At 51.1% G+C, this 20369-nt stretch overlaps 1 pseudogene; it reads left to right on the top strand.

Moving 5' to 3' along the window:
- LOC147596807 (uncharacterized) overlaps nt 1–20293 on the top strand; it is a 78387-nt pseudogene extending 58094 nt beyond the window's left edge.
- Nucleotides 20294–20369: the final 76 nt, after the last annotated feature.

Here is a 20369-nt window from a genome sequence, read left to right as displayed (position 1 = left end):
CTAATCAATGCCATATCTATTAGAATTTCTTTAACCCCTTCTTTCACATGGATGGACTTTGAGTGGTCACTTAAGTTCATGCAACACAAACCATTCAACTCCTCACATCCACGTCCATGAGCTAGGAGTAAAAAGTCAATAGCAGCGCGATTTTGAAGCGTAGCATGGCGTATACTATCCAGATACAGCAGCCAGCTGTCCCACTGGTTTATAAGTTCAGGCAACCCCTGGTATTTTTACGAATTCGGACAACTGTGTAACTGTGTCAGTGAACTCACTTGCGGTGAGGGGTACTTCTACCAAGCTCGTTGTAAGTGGGTTTCGGGGAGTCGCTGTGCTGAGACAAAGGGTATCTTGTCCGGTTGCCTTTGCCAGTGTCACCCATATGTTTTACTCATGGGGGAAATGTGTATGCATAAACCTGTCAAAACAAAAAACAGACAAAACCAAGGTTAACACCCCCTCATCCCCCCACTTTTGTCTTTTTTTTTTTTTTTCATTCTCTGTATCTTAATTGCTGCACAGGTACACGCAACCCATTTGATTCACCAGTAAGGGCAATGGTGATGGCCTCTGAATCAGCAGCAGCCACCACTTCAGCTGCAACTGCTCCTGGCTGCCCAGGGGGGTGATACCAAACACGTGCACCTGCAAACATTTGCAATAGAGGGTTGGGTTCAATATGGAGTGGGGGCATCATCCAGAAATACACAGATGCCAAAAGGCCTGCAGGGATCAGAATAAAGAGATAAGAATCCCCGCTCGGTGGTCAATGCAAATTGAGTGCCACTCAGAGTATTGCACCTGAGTGTGTGGTACTTTTATTGGCCTGGCTTGGTAATTCTTCATCAATAGGAGGGGTGTTTTATCTCCTGCCACCGCGTGGTTGTTCAACACATGCACAGCGGTGGGCAGATGATCTACCCATTGCATGTATTTTGTACCTCCTAATCTACGCAGTTGCTGTTTCAATAGGCCATTAAGGCGTCCCACCAATCCTGTACCCTGTGGGTGGTAAGGTAAATGCCACACCCACTGTATCTCTTTCTTGGCAGCCCAATTTGCTACTGTATGATTTCTAAAATGAGAACCATTGTCTGATTGTATTTAGACTGGTGTTCCATAGCAAATAGCAGTATAAGCACTTGCAGCCGAGGGGGGAGGCTGCGATGCAGACCTCGGGCTGCAGGCAGTGCCTGGACCCTACTCCCGGGGCAGGGGCAGGTGGCAGCCCTGGCTGCAGAAGGTGTGCCCAGGTGGAGGAGCTCCTGCGGCAGGTGGCTGAGCTGCAGGAGGCTGTCAGGAGGCTGTGTGACATCAGGGAGGCTGAGAGGGAGCTGGATACTTGGTTCCAGGCACAGGCTGCACCGGAACCGCAGCACCCAGTGAACCAATCAACCCCCCCCGCAGTGACACACGACGTAAGCAAGCAGGCAGAAGATGCCACTGAATGGAAAGCTGCAAGGGCAAGGCACAGGAGGAAGAAGAAGCAGCTTCCCCAGAACCCCGAGGTGCCCCTGCAGAACCGCTTTGCTGCTCTGCAGACTGAGGAAGTAAGACCCAGCACCTCAGGGGAGGCACGGGAGCCGTGCGAGGTAGCGCGCCCGGCTCGTGTAATAACTAGCGCTACCAAGAAAAAGAGACGAGTGCTAGTAGTGGGTGACTCCCTCCTGACAGGTACGGAGGCACCCATCTGCTGCCCCGATGCGCTCTCTCGGGAGGTATGCTGTCTCCCGGGGGCTCATATCAGGGATGTCACAGAGAGACTACCTAGCCTCATACGGCCCACAGACTATTATCCACTGCTGGTGTTTCATGTGGGGGCCAGCGACACAGCTGGCAGCAGTCTAAAAAACATCAAAAGGGATTTCAGGGTTCTGGGTTCAACAGTCAAAGGCTCTGGGGCGCAGGTGGTCTTCTCGTCAATCCTCCCGGTCGAAGGGCAGGGACCTGAAAGGGCCAGACGTATCTGGCAGGTTAACTCGTGGCTCAGGGAGTGGTGCTACAGCCAGGGCTTTGGGTATCTAGATCACGGGGCGTGCTTTGAGAAGCCCGGGCTGCTAGGGGCGGATGGCGTGCACTTAACCAAGAGGGGGAAAAGTGTACTTGGACAAAGACTTGCCAGGCTCGTCCGGAGGGCTTTAAACTAGTGTTGCTGGGGGAGGGGGAGCACAGTTCAGCCCACTGCTGTCAGCATGGCGCCAGTGCCAGCACCGAGGGTCCAGAAGCTGAGGAGGGATCACAGATAAGTGCAAATAAACCTAAACTGCGGTGCAATAGCACCCCTGTAGCTGCAGCCAGCAAGTCGGCTTTGTCGGGGGCCCAGCTGAAGTGTCTCTATACCAATGCACGCAGCATGGGGAATAAACAGGAAGAGCTGGAGATGCTTGCACACGAGCAGGGCTACGACCTCATTGGCATCACGGAGACGTGGTGGGATGACACATACGACTGGAGCGTCAACATGGAGGGGTATAGGCTTTTTAGAAAAGACAGGAAGGGGAGACGAGGAGGGGGTGTCGCTCTCTACATCAGCAACTGGCTGGAGTGTGTGGAGCTCTGCCTGGGGATGGAGGAGGAGCTGACAGAGAGCTTATGGGTCAAGATTAGAGGATGGGGACGGACAGGGGACGTTAAGGTGGGGGTCTGTTACAGGCCGCCTGGCCAGGAGGACAGAGCAGACGAAGTGCTCTATAGGCAGATAGGAGCAGCCTCACGGTCACTGGCCCTGGTCCTCATGGGGGACTTCAACCACCCTGACATCTGTTGGAGAGACAACACGGCAGGGCACAGGCAGTCCAGGAGGTTCCTGGAATGCGTGGATGACAACTTCCTCCTGCAGGCGATAGAGGAGCCGACAAGGAGGGGTGCCATGCTCGACCTTGTGCTCACCAACAGGGAGGGGCTGGTGGGGGATGTGAAACTAAAGGACAGCCTTGGCTGCAGCGACCATGACATGGTGGAGTTCAAGATCCACGGGGCAGCAAGGAAAATACACGGCAAGCTCTCTGCCCTAGACTTCAGGAAGGCGGACTTGGGCCTCTTCAGGGACCTGATGGGCCAAGTGCCATGGGAGGCGGCCCTGGAGGGAAGAGGGGCCCAGGAAAGTTGGCCTATATTCAAGGAGCACCTCCTCCAAGCTCAGCAGAGGTGCATCCCGATGAAAAACAAGTCGGGCAAAAAGGCCAGGAGGCCGGAGTGGATGACCAAGGAGCTCCTGGACCAACTGAAAGTAAAAAAGGAAGCCTATAAAGGGTGGAAGTGGGGACAGGTAGCCTGGGAGGACTACAAAGAGGCTGTGCGAGTGGCCAGGGATAAGGTAAGGAAGGCCAGGGATAAGGTAAGGAAGGCCCTGGCAGAACTGAATCTGGCCAGGGTTATAAAATGCAACCAAAAGAGCTTTTATAGGTACGTAGGGGACAAAAGAAAGTCCAGGGAAAATGTAGGCCCCCTCCGGAAGGGAACTGGTGTCCTGGTTACCCAGGACATGGAGAAGGCTGAGGTTCTCAATGACTTTTTTGCCTCAGTCTTCACCGACAGGAGTTCCTGTCCCACCGTCCAAGCTGTAGAAGGTGCAAGCAGGGACTGCGAGAATGAAGAACCACCCATTGTACTCGAAGAGCAGGTTCGGGATCATCTAAGGAACCTGAAGGTGCACAAGTCCATGGGACCTGATGAGATCCATCCTCGGGTCCTGAGGGAACTGGCGGATGAAGTTGCCAAGCCACTGGCCATCATATTTGAGAAGTCGTGGCGGTCTGGTGAGGTCCCCGATGACTGGAAGAGGGGGAACATAACCCAAATTTTTAAAAAGGGGAATAAGGAAGACCCGGGTAACTACAGGCCGGTCAGCCTCACCTCTGTGCCTGGCAAGGTCATGGAGCAGATTCTCCTGGGAACCATGCTAAGGCACATGGAGAGCAAGGAGGTGGTTGGTGACAGCCAACATGGCTTCACCAAGGGCAGATCGTGCCTGACCAATTTGGTGGCCTTCTATGACAGGGTGACGGCATCGGTGGACAAGGGACGAGCAACGGACATCATCTACCTGGACTTGTGCAAAGCTTTTGACACTGTCCCGCATGACATCCTTCTCTCTAAACTAGAGAGACATGGGTTTGATGGACGGACCACTCGGTGGATAAGGAGTTGGCTGGATGGCCGCACTCAGAGAGTGGTGGTCAATGGCTCAATGTCCATGTGGAGACCGGTCACGAGTGGCGTCCCTCAGGGGTCCGTGCTGGGCCCGGCCCTGTTCAACACCTTTGTCGGTGACATGGACAGTGGGATAGAGTGCACCCTCAGCAAGTTCGCCGACGACACCAAGTTGTGTGGTGCCGTCGACAGGCTGGAAGGGAGGGATGCCATCCAGAGGGACCTTGACAGGCTGGAGAGGTGGGCCCGTGCCAACCTCATGAAGTTCAACCAGGCCAAGTGCAAGGTCCTGCACCTGGGTCATGGCAATCCCAGGCACAAATACAGGCTGGGCGGAGAATGGATTGAGAGCAGCCCTGAGGAGAAGGACTTGGGAGTGCTGGTGGATGAGAAGCTTAACATGAGCAGGCAATGCGCCCTTGCGGCCCAGAAGGCCAACCACATCCTGGGCTGCATCAAGAGAAGCGTGGCCAGCAGGTCGAAGGAGGTGATTCTCCCCCTCTACTCTGCCCTGGTGAGACCCCACCTGGAGTACTGTGTCCAGTTCTGGAGCCCCCAACACAAGAAGGACATGGACCAGTTGGAGAGGGTCCAGAGGAGGGCCACGAAGATGATAAAAGGGCTGGAGCACCTCTCTTATGAGGACAGGCTGAGAGAGTTGGGGCTGTTCAGCCTGCAGAAGAGGAGGCTCCGGGGAGACCTGATAGCGGTCTTCCAGTACCTCAAGGGGGCCTACAAGAAAGATGGGGAGAGGCTGTTTAGTAGGGCCTGTTGCGATAGGACAAGAGGTAATGGTTTTAAAATAGAGGGGGGTAGATTTAGATTAGAAATTAGGAAAAATTTTTTTACGATGCGGGTTATAGAACACTGGAACAGGTTGCCCAGAAAGGTGGTAGAGGCCCCATCTCTGGAAACGTTCAAGGCCAGGCTGGATGAGGCTCTGAGCAACCTGATCTAGTTGGGCATGTCCCTGCTCCTTGCAGGGGGGTTGGACTAAATGACCTTAGAAGGTCCCTTCCAACCCTAACCATTCTATGATTCTATGATTCTATATCTACTAGCGGCCGCTCACCAGGCAGATAAGAAAAAAAAAAAAAAAAGGCTTGAGGTTTGAGACAAGAACAGGGAGAGATCCTTAAAGCTACCCTTACAGGCAAAACAGCCTCGACCTGGGGAAAACTATTCATTCATTTCTAAAACCAAAGCAGGATAATGAGAAAGGGAACAAGATAACTTCCTCCCACCCCTCCCTCTTCCCGGGCTTAGTACCATCTCTACCTCCCTCCCTCCCTGAATGGGACAGAGTGGGGGAAAGGGGGCGGGAAGAGGGAATGGGGGTTACAGTCAGTTAATCACACACCGCTTTATGCTGCAGTTTACTAAGAGGAAATCTACAATAATAACAAAATATAAGGATGTTAATACATACAAAATGAACAATGTACAATTTCTCACCACCAAATGTCCAAATGACGGATACTCTGGCTGTCCTTGGCCCAGCTTCCTGCACCTGCACGTTAATGAGACTTGGAAAGCCAGACAGTGTCCTTTGTCTCATTAACAACAACCCTGATCATCAGAGCATTTTTATCAACATTCTTCACATACAAAATCCAAAGCTACTGAGAGGAAAATTAACTCCATCCCTGCCGAAATCAGGACAGTATTCACCCCTTATTCCATACTATTTACTTCATGCTTATACATATACACACAGCTTGCTTATACTTGTCTAAGAAACTTTTCATTTCCTCCGGACTATAATCTGTTAATTTGTCTGTTTGCACTGCCTATCCGTTTCCACTTAAACATCTTTTAACGCTGCGCCTTGCACGGCAAAAATACCAAACTGGATGTATCAATTGTTCTAATGGGGTCGACCTGCGACACTGCATACACAAAAACACTAAGCTGTAGTACAAATATAAATCAGCTGGAATAAGCTTACATCCACATCAACAACACCAAACAGTAACAAAAGTATGACACTGTCAACAAAAAGGACACACAACCACACAAAAAAAGTATGACACCGTCAACACAAAGGACACACACACAAACACGCCACCTCTATCATGATGAATCAAAGCTCCAAAGACTGAGGGCTCCTTGCCCCCCACCCACATGGGACAGCGCACTCTTGGACAGCATGCACCCCACTGACCAAGCCCCGTCCACTCGCTCCTTACTTCCCACTCCCTGGGTCATTTGTGCTACAGGAATCCCATCCTCGTCGCCAATTTATGTAGCCGGTTCGTAGGATTCCTATGCACAAAGATCACCCAGCATATGATATTTAAAAGCACAACAGTATTTATTGCTCTATTATAGCCTTGCATAAGCAGTTACCAGCATAAGCAGTTACAGTTCCTAGCATAAGCAGTTACCAGCGTATTGTTTTCCCATTATGAGAGTCTTACCAACCCAACTAAGCCGGAGACACCGCCAAGCAGGAGGATGATGATCAGCGGGGTCAGAGCAGAGAAGGGAGGTAGGCGCAGCACCTTCAGGGCGTCCCCTGTTGTTCGTAGAGTGTGCTCTGAGTCCTTTCTCTCTCCCTCTGCTCTGAGCCGCCTCTGTTTATACCCTCAGCAGATTCAGTGGAAGAGTACTGACCAGGTGTTGATGCACGCGTGGCCACCACATGCAGCAAGGCCTGCCAAGTATGTGCCCTGCTGGCTAACAGTGGTTCCCAGATAGCAGCAACATACTGTTCAATAACAACCCTCCTAGTTCCCCTCTCTGAGATAACAACCCTCCTAGCTCCCCTCTCCAAGGTCATGTTCTCACAGCTGGGTGCAGCTTGTAATTTCCCACAGTGGCCCTACACGGACACCATCACTGAAATCCCTCACACAGGGGGATAAAATTAAGGAATTGCTTGATAGACAGGATTAGTTGATAGACATACATCTTTATCAGCAAAGCCACTACAGATTTTTTTTTTCCGTAAAAGACTGTCATAATTTACATCCAACTGACTAAATTTTATTCTTAAACATGGGAAAACTCTTGAATCAAATAAACTGGGTATTCAGCTTCATTTTCCACAAATAAGGAAGCAATCAAAACTAGACAAAAAAACCTGAAGGAGGCATACTTAAAATTAAGCACTGTACTGATACAAGTTTCATTATTTCAGAGCTGGTCCTGGAGACTAGTAACATAATAAATGATCACATGCGACAGTTGTTTTTGAAAATGAAAAATGTTTCAAGTAAGTTGAATAATTTCCCGCTAGGGAAAGGATGACTACATGAGTACATGTTTTTAATTACTCCTAATCAGGTAAAACTTCTAAAAGCAGTAGTATCAAATGCTCTATCTGTCCTGGTTTTGGCAGGGATGGAGTTAATTTTCCTCTCAGTAGCCGATGTGTTTTGGATTTCAGATGTGAAGAATGTTGATAAACACCCTCATGATATGAGTTGTTGCTAATAAGAACAAGGACACTGTCTGTCTTCCCAGGTTTTGCTAATGTGCTGATGCAGGAAGCTGGGAGGGATATAGCCAGAATAGTTGATCCAAACTGACCAAAGAGAGTATTCTAATGCCATAAATGTCAATCTATGGGGAAGCCAGGGGAGGATACTTTTCCTTACTCTTTTACCTTCCCTTTTTCCTTCAGGCTAGTCACATCAGCTCTCGAGAATTTTGAATATCCTAGGGATGTGCAAGCCAGCATACTCCTATTGCTATGTCTCCTGAATGGGTTTCAGGTCTTGTTTAGGATTAAACAACTATTTAAAAATATCACCCGGAGATCTGCTTCGAGGTTGGAGGGGCAGGGGTGGCATGGCATGTGGGAGAATATGGGCAGGTACCTCGAGAACTTCTCACCTCCAATGGTCTGGAACTTCACTCCCAAACAACTACAGAATCCTGATGAAGTGATCGAATATTTGAAAGGAAAATGCCCTGGCTATTCCAAAGAGGCACCACTTATCACTTTGTGTTGGGCACTGGCTAGTATCTACCAAACACCGCTCAACATTATGCAGCACCCTCAGGAAGAAGGGAGGGAAAATCAACCAACACATAGTGTGGCTACTCCAATCCCAGCGACAGGCACTGCAGCTACTCCAGCCCCAGCGACAGGTACTGCAGCTGCTCCAACCCCAGCTACTGGCACTGTGGCTGCTCCAACCCCAGCTACCAGCACTGCGACCGAATCAGAGAACCAACTCATGTCAGTATCAGTCACCCCTATACAGAAGAAGAAGAAGGAATCTTGGAAGCGAAAGTCAGCTCGTTTAGTAAGGGATGAGGAAAAACCAGGACCATCAGGAGCAGAGGAGGAGGAAAAGGAACTCATAAACGAGATCAAAACTAATGAATCCTTATCCCTGAGTGAGTTGCGAGATATATGAAAATATTTCGATTGGCATCCAGGCGAACACCTTGTCACCTGGCTGCTCTGATGCTGGGTTAATGGGGCCAGTAGCCTGGAATTAGAGGGTAAGGAAGCTAAACAGCTGGGATCCCTTGCTAGGGAAGCAGGCATTGACAAAGTGATTGGAAGAGGCGCACAAGCTCTCAGCCTCTGGAGGCGACTCCTGTCAAGGATGAAGGAAAGATATCCTTTCAAGGAAGATATTACCTATCACCCAGGCAAGTGGACCACCATAGAGAGAGGTATCCAGTACCTAAGGGAATTAGCCATGCTGGAAGTCATTTACAGTGACCTAGACAGTGAGGAGTCACCCAAAGATCCAGATGAAGTCCAGTGCACACAGCTCATGTGGCGGAAGTTTATACGGAGCGTACCTCCATCATATGCCAATTCATCGGCAGTACTGAATTGGAAAGATGGAGAGGGACCAACAATGGATGAATTTGCTGGTCAACTCCAGCAATATGAAGAAACTCTCTCTTCCTCCCTTGTCTCGGCTGTGGAGAAACTGTCTCAGGAGTTCCAGCAATTCAAACAGGATAGGTCCTACTCCCCGCCCATACAGAGCAGTATTTCATCTATTAGGAATAAACATTCCCCTGCTCAAGTGAGACGTTACATGCAGCATGGTACCCTGTGGTTTCCCTTGCATGACCAAGGAGAGGACATGAGAAAGTGGGATGGGAAACCTACCTTGGCCCTAGAGGCACGTGTACGTGAGTTGCGGGGAAAAACAATTGCAAATAGAGGTTCTCCCCAGAAAATTGCTGCTCCGGTCTCCAGTGGACAGTTCCCCAGATGGAATAGAAGGGCTGATCTCGCCTCTGATCCTATGGAAGGGAATTCTGATTCATATTCACAAAAAGTTACTAGAAAATATTATAAACAGGACTAGAGGGGCCCTGCCTCCAGCCAGGCAGAGGAGAGGGACAACAGAGTTTATTGGACTGTATGGATTAAATGGCCTGGAACATCAGACCCACGAGAGTATAAGGCTCTAATAGACACTGGTGCACAGTGTACCCTAATACCATCAAGCTATAAAGGGACAGAACCCATTTGTACTTCTGGAGTGACAGGAGGATCCCAAGAACTGACTGTATTGGAGGCGAAGTGAGTCTGACTGGGAATGAGTGGCAAAAGCACCCCATAGTGACTGGCCCAGATGCTCCATGCATTCTTGGTATAGACTACTTAAAGAGAAGGTATTTCAAAGACCAAAAAGGGCATTGGTGCACTTTTGGTATAGTCACCGTGGAGATGGAGGAAATTAAACAGCTGTCCACCTTGCCCAATTTCTTGGAGGACCCTTCCATAATGGGGATGTTGAGAGCTGAACAACAACAGGTACTGATCACTACAACCACAGTGCACCGGCAGCAATATTGAACCAACTGAGACTCCCTGATCCCCATCCACAAGCTGATTCGTCGACTGGAGAGCCAGGGAGTGATCAGCAAGACTCACTCACCCTTTAACAGTCCCATATGGCCAGTGAGAAAATCTAATGGAGAGTGGAGGTTAACAGTGGACTATCGTGGCCTGAAGGAGGTTACACCACCAATGAGTGCTGCCGTGCCAAGCATGCTAGAACTTCGATATGAACTGGAGTCAAAAGCAGCCAAGTGGTATGCCACCACTGATATCAACAATGCGTTCTTCTCAATACCTTTGGCACCAGAATGCAGGCCACAGTTTGCTTTCACTTGGAGGGGTGTCCAGTACACCTGGAATCGACTGCCCCAGGGGTGGAAACACAGCCCCACCGTTTGCCATGGGCTGATCCAGACTGCACTGGAAAAGGGTGAAGCTCCAGAACACCTGCAGTACATTGATGACATCATCATATGGGGCAACACAGCAGCAGCAGTTTTTGAGAAAGGGGAGAAAATAATCCAAATCCTTCTGAAAGCCGGTTTTGCCATAAAACAAAGCAAAGTCAAGGGGCCTGCACAAGAGATCCAGTTTTTAGGACTAAAATGGCAAGACGGACGTCGTCACATTCCAATGGATGTGGTCAACAAAATAACAGCCATGTCTCCACCAACTAACAAAAAGGAAACACAAGCTTTCTTGAGCATTGTGGGTTTCTGGAGAATGCACATTCCAAATGACAGTATGATTGTAAGCCCTCTCTATGAAGTGACCCAAAAGAGGAATGATTTTAAATGGGGCCCTGAGCAATGACAAGCCTTTGAACAAATTAAACAGGAGATTGTTCATGCAGTAGACCTTGGGCCAGTCTGAACAGGACAAGGTGTGAAAAATGTGCTCTACACCGCAGCCGAGGAGAATGACCCTACCTGGAGTCTTCGGCAGAAAGCACCAGGGGAAACTCGAGGTCGACCCCTAGGGTTTTGGACACGAGGATATAGAGGATCTGAGGCTCACTATTGTGCAACTGAAAAAGAGATATTGTCATCATATGAAGGAGTTTGAGCTGCTTCAGAAGTGATTGGTACTGAAGCACAGCTCCTCCTGGCACCCCGACTGCCAGTGCTGGGCTGGATGTTCAAAGGAAAGGGCCTCTCTACACATCATGCAACTGATGCTACATGGATTAAGTGGGTCACACTGATCACACAGCGAGCCCGAATAGGAAACCCCAGTCGCCTAGGAATCTTGGAAGTGATCACAGACTGACCAGAAGGCAAAGATTTTGGAATGCCACCAGAGGAAGAGGTGACGCGTACTGAAGAGGCCTCACTGTATAATAATGTACCAGAAAATGAGAAGAGATATGCCCTACTTACTGATGGATCCTGTCGTATTGTAGGAAAACATCGGAAGTGGAAAGCTGCTGTGTGGAGTCCTACATGACGAGTCGCAGAAGCCACTGAAGGCCAAGGTGAATCATGTCAGTTTGCAGAGGTGAAAGCCATCCAAAGGCTTTAGACATTGCTGAACAGGAAAAATGGCCTGTGCTCTATCTGTACACTGACTCATGGATGGTGGCCAATGCCCTGTGGGGGTGGTTAAAGCAATGGAAACAGAGCAACTGGCAGCACAGAGGCAAGCCCATCTGGGCTGCTGCATTGTGGCAAGATATTGCTGCCCAGCTAGAGAAGCTGGTTGTAAAAGTATGTCACAAAGATGCCCACATACCCAAGAGTCGAGCCACGGAAGAACATAAAAACAACCAGCAAGTGGATCAGGCTGCTAAGATTAAAGTTTCCCAAGTGGACCTAGACTGGCAATACAGGGGTGAACTATTTTTAGCTTGGTGAGCCCATGACACCTCAGGCCATCAAGGAAGAGATGCAACGTACAAATGGGCTCGTTGATCGAGGGGTGGATTTAACCATGGACACTATTGTATAGGTTATCCATGAATGTGAGACGTGCTGCAATCAAGCAAGCCAAGCAGTTAAATCCTCTGTGGTATGGAGGAGGATGGATGAAATATAAATATGGAGAGGCCTGGCAGATTGATTACATCACACTCCCACAAACTCGCCAAGGCAAGCACCATGTGCTTACAGTGGTGGAAGCAACCACTGGGTGGCTAGAGACCTATCCTGTACCCCATGCCACCGGCCATATCACCATCCTGGGTCTTGCGAAGCAAGTTCTCTGGCAACATAGCACTCCAGACAGAATAGAGTCAGACAATGGGACTCATTTCCGAAACAACCTCATAGACACCTGGGCCAAAGAGCACGACATTGAGTGGGCATATCACATCCCCTATCACGCACCAGCCTCTGGAAAGGTTGAACAGTACAATGGACTGTTGAAAACTACACTGAAAGCAATGGGTGGTGGAACCTTCAAACACTGGGATACACATTTGGCAAAAGCCACCTGGTTAGTCAAAACTTGGGGATCCACCAATCGACCTGGCCCTGCCCTATCTGAACTTCTGTGTACTGTAGAAGGTGCTAAAGTCTCTGTGGTGTGTGTAAGGAATATGTTGGGAAAGACAGTCTGAGTTACTCTTCTCCTGGGCAAAGGCAAACCCACCCATGGAATTACTTTTGCTCAAGGACCTGGATGTACTTGGTGGGTGATGCGGGAGGATGGGCAAGTCCAATGTGTACCTCAAGGAGATTTGTTTTTAGACGAAATTGACAATAATTTGAACTGCATGATGTTAATTACTGTATAATAATTTATCTCATCATTTCTATAGTTATTTTATGTTATATCAAAGGTATTACTGGAAGAATCACCCAGACCAGTGAAGAATGAACTTTGATGAAAACAGAGCGAGGTGCAGCCATGATGGAACCAAAACTAGTGCCCAAAAACTTCCTCAAGATTAACATGGCCAACTCCCAGGTCATGGATATGATACACCAGCTGCCTCAGATATATGAGCTGTGAGCTCCAGATGCAGCATGCAACAGCCCCACACTACATACCATCTGTCCTGCCCTGAGAGACTGTTATGATAGATGGAGCCCGAAGTCATGGACTAAATTATCTCAACAGACATTTTGGAGGGATGTCCCGTAGACTGAGAGAATATCTGTGTGTATATATCAAAGCATGACGTAGATGGTAGGGAATAAGGGGTGGATGCTGTCCTGATTTTGGCAGGGACGGAGTCAATTTTCCTCGCAGTAGTCGACATGTTCTGGATTTTGGATGTGAAGAATGTTGATTAACACTGCAGATATGAGTTGCTGCTAATGAAACCAAGGACACTGCCCAGCATCCCAGGTTTTGCTAATGTGCAGGTGCAGGAAGCCGGGAGGGATATAGCCAGATTAGCTAACCCAAACTGGCCAAAGAGAGTATTCCATGCCATAAACATCATGCTCAGTATTTAAGTGGGGGTGGGGTGGTGTCCTGGCTCGCTTTTTTTCTCTTGCTAAGTGAAATTGTTCTGTGGCTTCCAGGTTTTTTTTTTTATTCCGTGATTGCTGCTCAAGATGGGCTCTATCGGTTTTTAAGTCGTCGGGTGGTGAGAAACTGGGCATCATTCATTTGAGGTTTTTATTATTATTATTATTCCTATTCTTATCCCTATAATTATTATCATCGTTATTTATAGAATCATAGAATAGTTTGGGTTGAAAGGGACCTTTAAATGTTATCTACTCCAACCCCCCTGCAAGGAGCAGGGACATCTCCAGCTAGATCAGGTTGCTCAGAGCCCTGACCAATCTGGCCTTGAAAGTTCCCAGGGATAGGGCTTCCACCACCTCTCTGGGCAACCTGTTCCAGTGTTCCACCCCCCTCAGTGTAAAAAATGTTTTCGTAATATCTAATCTAAATGTACCTCCCTCTATTTTAAAACCATTACCCCTAGTCCTATCACAACAGGCCCTACTGAACAGTCTCTCCCCATCTTTCCTGTAGGCCCCCTTGAGGTACTGGAAGACCGCTATAAGGTCGCCGAGGCAACAACTTCGGAGTTGGCACGATCCGCAGCGGCGCGGCACAGCGCAGCGCAGCCAGGGGATTCCTGAAGCAGGGAAGCTCAGGGGGGAGCGGAGCGAGGCGCCAGGAGCCCGCAGCTCGCGCGAGAGCGGCTGACGAGACGCGGGCGGAGCCAGGGTGCAACGGCGGCCCGGCCCCTCTCCCCGTATAAAGCAGAACCTAGGGAGCACCAGCGACCCGGAGCACGGCAAACAGGACGGGCAAACAGGGCGTGGCGTGTCAGGAAGGGCGTGGCGCGGCATTTTGTGCGGCAGTTCGCACAGGAAGGATGCGTCAGTGAGGGCAGCGCCCCGGGGCACTTGGTGTTTTACGCCTCTCAGGGCAACATGGCCAACACCCGCCTGAGAACAAAGGCTGCAGCTCTGGCCGGGAGGCCTGCACCGGCACCCCCTGCGGCGGTCGATGCCTCCGTGCAGACGGAGCAGCCGAGGAGGGAGGCTGCGATGCAGACCTCGGGCTGCAGGCAGTGCCTGGACCCTACTCCCGGGGCAGGGGCAGGTGGCAGCCCTGACTGCAGAAGGTGTGCCCAGGTGGAGGAGCTCCTGTGGCAGGTGGCTGAGCTGCAGGAGGCTGTCAGGAGGCAGTCAGGAGGCTGTGTGACATCAGGGAGGCTGAGAGGGAGATGGATACTTGGTTTCAGGCACAGTCTGCACCGGAACCGCAGCACCCAGTGAACCAATCAAGCCCCCCTGCACTGACACACGACATTAGCAAGCAGGCAGAAGATGCCACTGAATGGAAAGCTGCAAGGGCAAGGCACAGGAGGAAGAAGAAGCAGCTTCCCCAGAACCCCAAGGTGCCCCTGCAGAACCGCTTTGCTGCTCTGCAGACTGAAGAAGTAAGACCCAACACCTCGGGGGAGGCATGGGAGCCGTGCGAAGTAGCCCGACCGGCTCGTGTAATAACTAGTGCTACCAAGAAAGAGACGAGTGCTAGTAGTGGGTGACTCCCTCCTGACAGGTACGGAGGCACCCATCTGCCGCCCCGATGCGCTCTCTCGGGAGGTATGCTGTCTCCCGGGGGCTCATGTCAGGGATGTCACAGAGAGACTACCTAGCCTCATACGGCCCACAGACTATTATCCACTACTGGTGTTTCATGTGGGGGCCAGTGACACAGCCGGCAGGAGCCTGAGAAACATCAAAAGGGATTTCAGGGCTCTGGGTTCAACAGTCAAAGGCTCTGGGGTGCAGGTGGTATTCTCATCAATCCTCCCGGTCGAAGGGCAGGGACCTGAAAGGGCCAGACATATCTGGCAGGTTAACTCATGGCTCAGGGAGTAGTGCTACAGCCAGGGCTTTGGGTATCTAGATCACGGGACGTGCTTTGAGAAGCCCGGGCTGCTAGGGGCAGATGGGGTACACCTAACCAAGAGGGGGAAAAGTGTACTTGGACAAAGACTTGCCAGGCTCGTCCGGAGGGCTTTAAACTAGTGTTGCTGGGGGAGGGGGAGCACAGTTCAGCCCACTGCTGTCAGCATGGCGCCAGTGCCAGCACCGAGGGTCCAGAAGCTGAGGAAGGATCGCAGGTAAGTGCAAGTGAACTTAAACTGCAGTAAAAAGAACTCCTGTGGCTCCAGCCAGCAAGTCAGCTTTGTTGGGGGCCCAGCTGAAGTGTCTCTATACCAATGCACGCAGCATGGGAAATAAACAGGAAGAGCTGGAGGTGCGTGCACACGAGCAGGGTTACGACCTCGTTGGCATCACGGAGACGTGGTGGGACGACTCATACGACTGGAGTGTCAACATGGAGGGGTATAGGCTTTTTAGAAAGGACAGGCAGGGGAGACGAGGAGGGGGTGTCGCTCTCTACGTCAGCAACTGGCTGGAGTGTGTGGAGCTCCGCCTGGGGATGGAGGAGGAGCTGACAGAGAGCTTATGGGTCAAGATTAGAGGATGGGGACGGACAGGGGACGTTACGGTGGGGTTCTGTTACAGGCCGCCTGGCCAGGAGGACAGAGCAGACGAAGCGCTCTATAGGCAGATAGGAGCAGCCTCACGGTCACAGGCCCTGGTCCTCATGGGGGACTTCAACCACCCTGACATCTGTTGGAGAGACAACACGGCAGGGCACAGGCAGTCCAGGAGGTTCCTGGAATGCGTGGACAACAACTTCCTCCTGCGGGCGATAGAGGAGCCGACAAGGAGGGGTGCCATGCTCGACCTTGTGCTCACCAACAGGGAGGGGCTGTTGGGGGATGTGAAACTAAAGGACAGCCTTGGCTGCAGTGAACACGACACGGTGGAGTTCAAGATCCACGGGGCAGCAAGGAAACTACATGGCAAGCTCTCTGCCCTAGACTTCAAGAGGGCGGACTTCGGCCTCTTCAGGGATCTGATGGGCCAAGTGCCATGGGAGGTGGCCCTGGAGGGAAGAGGGGTCCAGGAAAGTTGGTCCATATTTAAGGAGCACCTCCTCCAAGCTCAGCAGAGGTGCATCCCGATGAAAAACAAGTCAGGCAAAAAGGCCAGGAGGCCCGCGTGGATGAGCAAGGAGCTCCTGGAACAACTGAAAGTAAAAAAGGAAGCCTATAAAGGGTGGAAGTGGGGACAGGTAGCCTGGGAGGTCTACAAAGAGGCTGTGCGAGTGGTCAGGGATCAGGTGAGGAAGGCCAAAGCCCTGGCAGAACTGAATCTGGCCAGGGATAGAAAATGCAACAAGAAGAACTTCTATAGGTATGTAAGGGACAAAAGAAAGTCCAAGGAAAATGTAGGCCCCCTCCAGAAGGAAACCGGTGTCCTGGTTACCCAGGACATGGAAAAGGCTGAGGTACTCAATGACTTTTTTGCCTCAGTCTTCACCGATAAGGGCTCCTGTCCCACCACCCAAGCTGTAGAAGGTGCAAGAAGGGACTGTGAGGATGAAGAACCGCCCACTGTACTCAAAGAGCAGGTTCGGGATCATCTGAGGAACCTAAAGGTGCACAAGTCCATGGGACCTGATGAGATGCATCCGTGGGTCCTGAGGGAACTGGCAGAGGAAGTTGCCAAGCCACTGGCCATTGTAATTGAGAAGTCGTGGCGGTCTGGTGAGGTCCCCGATGACTGGAAGAGAGGGAACATAAACCCAATTTTTAAAAAGCGGAACAAGGAGGACCCGGGCAACTACAGGCCGGTCAGCCTCACCTCTGTGCCTGGCAAGGTCATGGAGCAGATTCTCCTGGAAACCATGCTAAGGCACATGGAGAGCAAGGAGGTGGTTGGTGACAGCCAACATGGCTTCACCAAGGGCAGATCATGCCTGACCAATTTGGTGGCCTTCTATGACGGGGTGACAGCATCGGTGGACAAGGGACGAGCAACAGATATCATCTACCTGGACTTGTGCAAAGCTTTTGACACTGTCCCGCATGACATCCTTCTCTCTAAACTAGAGAGACATGGCTTTGATGGATGGACCACTTGGTGGAGCCGGCCATGCACCCTTGCGGCCCAGAAGGCCAACCACATCCTGGGCTGCATCAGGAGAAGCATGGCCAGCAGGTCGAGGGAGGTGATTCTGCCCCTCCACTCTGCCCTGGTGAGACCCCACCTGGAGTACTGTGTCCAGTTCTGGAGCCCCCAACACAAGAAGGACATGGACCAACTGGAGAAGGTCCAGAGGAGGGCCATGAAGATTATAAAAGGGCTGGAGCACCTCTCCTATGAGGACAGGCTGAGAGAGTTGGGGCTGTTCAGCCTGGAGAAGAGGAGGCTCCGGGGAGACCTGATAGCGGTCTTCCAGTACCTCAAGGGGGCCTACAAGAAAGATGGGGAGAGGCTGTTTAGTAGGGCCTGTTGCAATAGCACAAGGAGTACTGGTTTTAAAATAGAGGGGGGTAGATTTAGATTGGATATTATGAAAAAATTTTTTACAATGCGAGTTATAGAACACTGAAACAGGTTGCCCAGAAAGGTGGTGGAAGCCCCATCCCTGGAAATGTTCAAGGCCTAGTTGGATGAGGCTCTGAGCAACCTGATCTAGTTGGGCATGTCCCTGGTCGTTGCAGGGGGGTTGGACTAGATGACCTTTGAAGGTCCCTTCCAACCCTAACCATTCTATGATTCTATGATTCTCCCCAGAGCCTCCTCTTCTCCAGAGTACAGGGGGAGAATCACCTCCCTTGACCTGCTGGCCACGCTCCTCTTGATGCAGCCCAGGATGCGGTTGGCCTTCTGGGCCGCAAGGGTGCATTGCCTGCTCATGTTAAGCTTCTCATCCACCAGCACTCCCAAGTCCTTCTCCTCAGGGCTGCTCTCAATCCATTCTCCGCCCAGCCTGTATTTGTGCCTGGGATTGCCATGACCCAGGTGCAGGACCTTGCACTTGGCCTGGTTGAACTTCATGAGGTTGGCACGGGCCCACCTCTCCAGCCTGTCAAGGTCCCTCTGGATGGCATCCCTCCCTTCCAGCACGTCGACGGCACCACACAACTTGGTGTCATCGGCGAACTTGCTGAGGATGCACTCTATCCCACTGTCCATGTCGCCGACAAAGGTGTTGAACAGGGCCGGGCCCAGCACGGACCCCTGAGGGACACCACTCGTGACCGGTCTCCACATGGACATTGAGCCGTTGACCACCACTCTCTGAGTGCGGCCATCCAGCCAACTCCTTATCCACCGAGCGGTTGTAGCCGGTTTGTAGGATTCCTATGCACAAAGATCACCCAACATATGATATTTAAAAGCACAACAGTATTTATTGCTCTGTTGTAGCCTTGCATAAGCAATTACTAACATAAGAAGTTACAGTTCCTATTATAAACAGTTAGTAGTGTATTGTTTTCCCTTCATGAGAGTCTTACCAACCCAACTAAGCCGGAGACACCGCCGAGCATGAGGGTGATGATCAGCGGGGTTAGAGCAGAGAAGGGAGGTAGGTGCGTCACCTTCAGGGCGTCCCCTGTTGTTCATAGAGTGTGCTGTGGGTCCTTTCTCTCTCCCTCTGCCGGCTCTCTTGCCAGCAAACCAACCCAGGAGACACCAGAGCCCCACCCCAGGGAAAGCAGGGCATCACATGGATACCGTCAAGCCAAGCCTTCAATTTAATGCTGCACAACACAGTGTTATATACCCGTACACCCGCTACGCACGCGAACGCACCCACCCCCTGCGCCCATGGATCTATCCACGCCTAGCACGCGAATCGCTGTGGACCGCCCCTCCTGTGTACGTGCAGCCCCGGTTGCAGCCCTTCCCGCGTACGTGCAGCCCAGCCCCGCTCGTAGCCTTGTTGCTAGGCTGTAAGTTCTGCCTTGCAACACCCACCAGTTTGCTAATGTTACCCCACAACTTCCCCCCTCTATGATAAATCATCCTGGTCTAATGGCTGGTACTCTGGGGCGGATGCCGCCATAACATGGTTGTCTAGTGACCCCCTCAATCACAGTATGCAAGAACCTTAACAATAACGGAAACAAACAAAGCATTATCAAAGCAACTGCTAGGATCGTCAAACCTATAGACACAATATTTCTTAGCCATCTAGGTAAACTGAACAGGTCTGGAAACCACCCCCAGTCCTTTAGGACTTTGACATTGAATACCGACTGGGCTATTTCCACAGCATGTTGACACGCCTTCTCAATGGCCGACGTGGCGTTACTGCTGAAATCCAAACAGCAGTAACCCTGGAGACCTAGGACTCCCTCTAGGTCACTGCAACCAATGCCAAGCCTCGCAAGTGCATAATCTAATGCCAACTTCATTTGTGTCAGTCCTTCGTCGTGTGCTGCTAAGGCAGTCGCCAGTTCAGATATGGCGAGGGCTGTGCGGTTGGCATTTTTAAGAGCCCAACAGGCCACGCGCTATGCAAACCTGAGTAGAGTTAGTGTAGTTCGTGAACCGCTCCCAGAAATTAGTCGTTATCACTGGCATTGGAAGACTCACAATCAGGATCAATCCCACTAGGGTGAGCTGGAGAGTGCCACGCCGGTCGGTCACCCTGCCGATCCTCCAGCCACGGCTGTACCAACCGGGCTGGGATCCATCAGGTCCCCGTACCTGTGGAGATACAAGCATACCCTCATCCTCATATTAGCAAATCAGCCGGATCTTCCCAACATGGGTTTTCCGGCAGGCGGTACCGGACCTTTGGGAGTGCCTTGCCCCCAAACAGTGGCTGACATGAGGAAAAATGGTTTTGGATAGGGGAAACGGATTGGGGGTCAGCGAAGGACATAAGATTCAGTACTACAAGCACTTTATCGACTAAGACCTCTGGTGAACCCCTCTCTCCGCCCTCTCTTAGGCGCGTTAGCTGTGCTTTCAGGGTTTTGTGTACGCGTTCTACAATCACCTGCCTGGTGCTGTTCAGAGGAATGCCGAATGTATGGCGGACTCACCACATCTGCAGGAAGTGGCGAAACGCCTGTGATCGATAATTCGGCCCATTGTCAGTCTTTATCTCCCGAGGTACCCCTAAGCAGGCAAAAGCCCGGTTCAGGTGCAGG

Source organism: Chlamydotis macqueenii, chromosome W, assembly GCF_036417535.1.
Source record: "Chlamydotis macqueenii isolate bChlMac1 chromosome W, bChlMac1.mat, whole genome shotgun sequence".
Classification (NCBI taxonomy): Eukaryota; Metazoa; Chordata; class Aves; order Otidiformes; family Otididae; genus Chlamydotis; species Chlamydotis macqueenii.
Note: the sequence above shows the minus strand (reverse complement) of the source record. Positions and strands in the feature narration are given on the sequence as shown.